Source organism: Scomber japonicus, chromosome 17 (assembly GCF_027409825.1).
Source record: "Scomber japonicus isolate fScoJap1 chromosome 17, fScoJap1.pri, whole genome shotgun sequence".
In the NCBI taxonomy this organism is placed as follows: domain Eukaryota; kingdom Metazoa; phylum Chordata; class Actinopteri; order Scombriformes; family Scombridae; genus Scomber; species Scomber japonicus.
Genome location: NC_070594.1, coordinates 4974778 through 4979808, shown reverse-complemented (window position 1 = coordinate 4979808; position 5031 = coordinate 4974778). Strand labels below are relative to the sequence as shown.

The 5031-nt window shown below is 37.4% G+C and overlaps 1 long non-coding RNA gene across 1 annotated transcript; it reads right to left on the bottom strand.

The window, feature by feature from the left end:
- Window positions 1-373: 373 nt before the first annotated feature.
- LOC128377615 (uncharacterized) lies at window positions 374-840 on the bottom strand. Its single transcript, XR_008323327.1, has 3 exons — window positions 827-840; window positions 662-741; window positions 374-485 (listed from the first exon to the last, which is right to left on the bottom strand). It is a non-coding gene; the product is annotated as an uncharacterized LOC128377615 (long non-coding RNA).
- Between the last annotated feature and the right edge of the window lie 4191 nt (window positions 841-5031).

Here is a 5031-nt window from a genome sequence, read left to right as displayed (position 1 = left end):
GATCAGTGGAGGCTCCAGCAGAAGAGGAGGAAGCTTTCACAGTGCTGTAGGTCACTGCATCATCATCATCATCACCATGAACCTGGAAGACAACACACATAAATTACACATCATGACATGCCAGTGGTTTCCAACCTTTTTGTCTTTTGACGTCTTACAAAAATCAGTGTGTAGTCGGCTCACATTTCAGATGTCTATGAGTTGTTAACAGCTCCACCAAATAGTGATTTTACCCTCTAAACTTCTCACATGGTTTCATTTCAATAAAAGTTCAAATGATCCAATATTTCAGCAAAAATCAAAGATTAGAGAAAAAGTCCAAAAACTGAAATCACATTTGTGTCTCAGAACTTTAATCTTTAAATAGTTTTTCTTTGTTCACCAACATCACCAGTGTAAATAATCAGACTTCTTACCCGGGCTTTACTGTTGGTCTTCTTGGTGTAGCTGATGGAGGCGTAGGAAACACCTTCTTCAGGATCAACCTACACAGTGAAGACAACATGATGGCTGCTCAGTAACATCTGGATTTATATGGACTCAATCTTCCACCTCTTCAGTTCAGTTCAGTTAGACTCAAGAGTTTCTGTCATGCTGACACATTTTGGGGAACTAATATAAGTAAGTGTAATGTTGTACTGGGTGAAGTTTGTGATCTCACCGTGTCCTGACTGGTTTCTAAACCAGACTGAGTCACTGCAGGGTTTAAACTCAGTCCCTGACTCATCTGTGTGTTGTTCCCTGAAAGACAAAAGAGAGAGTCGACTTTAGATTCAACACTGAAAATTCAGGTTTTTCAAAAAGTTTCATCTGTGGATTTTCTCACCTGTAGCTTTCTTCCGTCTGATGACGACCACAACAGCAGCTACTATGAGTGCTGCTGAAGCCACAACGATTAATGACAACCAGACTGGAGAGAACGAAGACCCTAAAAAGGTAAGTGAGGTTATATTTTTTTGTTTTAGGCACATACGTGTTAGCAAGTTATGACACATTACTGTTATTTACCTATTTAAAACATGTGGCAGTGGCACACTTATTCACTCTAATGATCAAAATGAGAATTACAACAACAAACACTTGAAAAAAATTCTGACACACACACAAATAATTTTCACCTGCGAAAAATGTATTTTCACATATTTTCACAGTTGGAAAAAAAACTTTCTTGTAAAGAATTGAGTCAGAGTCTAAATGAAAAAGAATCCTTTAATATATAATATTTTCTTATATTTTTGAAAAACATGGCTGTTATATAAATATGATGGTTGCGTTAATAGTCAGTGTGAGGATCATTTAAGATACATCAGAACTTTCTAAATACGTCTCATCTTCGGTTTTCAGTTCATCACAATTCATCAATTTAATTTAACAGACTCTTTTATCCAAAATGACGTACATCTGAGATCTGATACAACACAAGCAGAGATCCAGTCAAGAGAGAATAACTAGTAAGTGCCATGAAGCTAAGTTTAGACACCTGGTTTCTCACCTGGTTTCTCTGTTGGTGACGTAGTTGTTGGTGCTTTTCCTTTCCCATCTGGACCTAAACAATATCACAAAGTGTTTCAGTAAGAGCATGTTTCACGTTTATCATCTGCAGCAACCAAAGAATGAACACTGATGAGTGATTTTAAACAGCTCGCTTGCTGCTCACCTTTTCCTGCTGCTGTTGTTTCAGGTTCTCTTGTTGTTGTTGCAGCTTCACCTGAGAGATTAGATTAAAACCAACTACTGTGACTTAATAAGAAAAAAATTACATTGTTCAAAAACTTAAAACACATCAAATAAAGAAATGTAGATTATTATATTTCTTATCAGAATAAAGTGATTTTAAACAGCGCGTCGTCTTCTCACCTAGTTTCTTACTTGACAACTGAGGACTGAAGTTATACAGCTGCACTTCTCTATTGTTACCATTTGTGACTTCACACTGCAAATACTTATAATTTGATTGGTAAACAAAGTGAGAAGTCAACAACAACGCAGTGACTGAGCAGGTAGAGTGTGATATCTTTGTGTTTCTGGTATTTATGTCCCAGTCTACTCCGTTATACAGCCACTTCACTGTGTGTCTGCACCCATCATATATCGACACAGAGCAGCTTAACGTCACCTCATCAGTGTCCTTATGTTCAGTCACTGGTGAAGATGGAGATATTGTGAGAGAAAGACAACAAGAGTCAAATTAACTTCATCACGGTAATCATAATTATTGTAATGTTTCAGTATATTGTTCTAACAAGACAGTTTGATCTGAAAACATTATGATGTAAATACTCACTGCTAACAACAGACAGAACAACCGGAGAGTCTAGACCTTGTTGTCGTCCTGATCTGTCGTTCTGTCTGCAGGTGTAAAGACCAACATCCTCAACTGTGACCTTCTTTATAACCAGAGAACAGTTCGCTGTAACACTCAGTCTGTCTGATTTAGCTTTGGCATTTTCACCAATCTGTCCAAGTTCAATCAGCGCTACTACTGGTGTGTTTGTTGAACCATCAAAGAGCCAGTCAGTTCTGGCACATATATCCTGATCAGTCATCACATTTTTACAGGACAAAGTGGCTTCATCTCCATCTCTGACAGAGATGTAGAGGACAGGTTGTCCAGTTACTGCTGTTGAGAATTTGAGAGAGAAATGTGATAAATGAACTGAAATAAGAATATGACTGTAGTGTGGATGTTACAAACAAACATCTTATTTCACTGTCTCAGTAAAATCATGTTATTTAATAATATTTTTGTATCTTACCTGTAAACTGAAGCCCCAGAATCAGAAATAAAAACATTTTAATCCATCTGAGTTCAACCATCATGCTTCTCTGTCTTTCTCTCTGTCTTCTTCTCACGCTCTCAGCTCTCAAAATGCAAAAATACACTATCTACTTCCTGTAATGAGCAAAGTGTCTCCTCCCATATTTCTTAAGTTATCAAACTTGTAACTTTTTGTAGGTGGAGCATATTAGCTTCCCTTTTATTTATATTCACATTTTTTTGCATTTTACAAGCAAGCATCTGTGATATCTTGTATAATCTTATATATCAATATAATATCTATATACATACAGGATTAGATATCAGAGGAGTTCAGGATCAATGTTTCCACAGACTCACCACTAAGACCACAACACACTTCCTTTCCACTGCTGCATATCAAAGTATTTCATGTAATACTTTTAAAATGTGAAAACATTGTGCACAAGACATGACTGCAACATCTGATGAGCATAAACTAGTTTATGTTGTGTTTTTGCAAATATAAGACTAGACTAGACTGCTAACCTACAAACCAAAACCACAACACTCCTCCTCTCTGCTGTGGTGTTTAAGTGTCAAGGTACTTCCTATAGTCAGAAGCCATATTTATATTATTCTTTTGAAGACACTAAAATACAGCTAATTAAATCCTGTTTCATGTCCACACATGAACACAGAAGTGAGTTAAACTCCTCCTACCAGAATCTGATGTGGTGCAACATAAAGTTACTGAGAACAAAATGATGTAGTAATATTTTAGTAGTTCCTTATTTCAGCTAAAAATGCTTTTCTAAAGAACTAAGACAGAAGTGTTTACACCTACATGTGGTTACAACATCAGCTGAACTGTGGAGGTTTTATCCTCTAATGATGATCAAGTTTGCATCATAAAGCTCCTGGAAACAAACACTTTATGAACACATAAGAGAAACAGTGGCTCTTTGAACTCATGGCTACATTTTTGGGGGTCACTCTCTTAATTGATCGTAATATAAACTGAGTAGAGACTTACAGTAGGTCAGGCAGGTACATATGAGTTATATAAGAGTCATATAATTTGATCCATACGGTGGCTCTATCATTATTTATGTCTCTAACTCTGTCTCTATCTGTGTCTCTCTCTCTTTGTGAATGAATGAATGACTTAGAGGGCGCGGCCAGGGAAAGTGTTGAAGACGGGAACCGGTGATTTCAACAGCCTACTCAGTCTGATAGAGTACATTTATTCAGATTTTCAGCATATCTAACTGAATATAAGAAACGAAATGAAACACATCACCTGTAGATGGTGAGGGCTCCGCGCTGCACAGTGCTGAACTTTGGGACCCAGCAGTCTGCACAGAAAGCTCCTCTCAGTATTAGAGCTTCTTCATCTAACACGTTAACATCCAAACAAGGGCACGACGTTGTGAAGAAAGAAACACGTGAATGGGAATTTTGATGCGGGGCGTATATGAGGCGTAAAGCAGCCTTTCCCACCAATCAAACAAACTAAATGTCTCTACAAGATGTTGTAGAGACATTTAGTCTGTTTTATTCTGTTTTCTGTCAGGTGTTGAATTCACTGTAAGTTGACAGAGTTCATCCCATTTTCATCCAAACAGTCAAAAACTTTTTGATCAGCAATAACAGAAGCTACAGACAGTCAGAGGTCAGAGGTCACAGCAGCCTGACAAAGACTGAACACACTGAACATGTAGGATGGAGACCTGATTATGTGTCAGCAACATGTTTCTGCCTTTAAAACACAAACTGAGTCAATCTAATGCTGTAACAAGCAAACAACTGAATATTAAGACTCATACTGTGCACACTCCAGTCCCATGATGCATTTCACTCTCAGCTCTCAAAATGCAGAAATACACTATCTACTTCCTATTATGAGCAAAGTGTCTCCTCCTCTTTGTGGCATGCAGTATCTCATATCTATATAAGATATTATATTATAATCAGCCAAGAGTAAATGCATAAAGGAATGTAGACGTTAATGTTGAATGTGTCCGTCCACTCACCACTGAAACCACAACACACTTCCTTTCCACTGCTGCATTTCAAAGTACTTCATGTTTATAACCATGACCTCATCATGTGACACTTCTCTGTGCACAGGACCAGTATGACCAGTAAGACAAATGATTCCCCTTTAAAAATTACTTTTTCTGTAGAGCCCTGATATTGGTGAAGACACATAACTGAAATGTCCAATAAGTAAAAAGTATAAAATATGTGTTGAAACAGAATTAGGATTCAGTAGTGACGGGATTCATGGT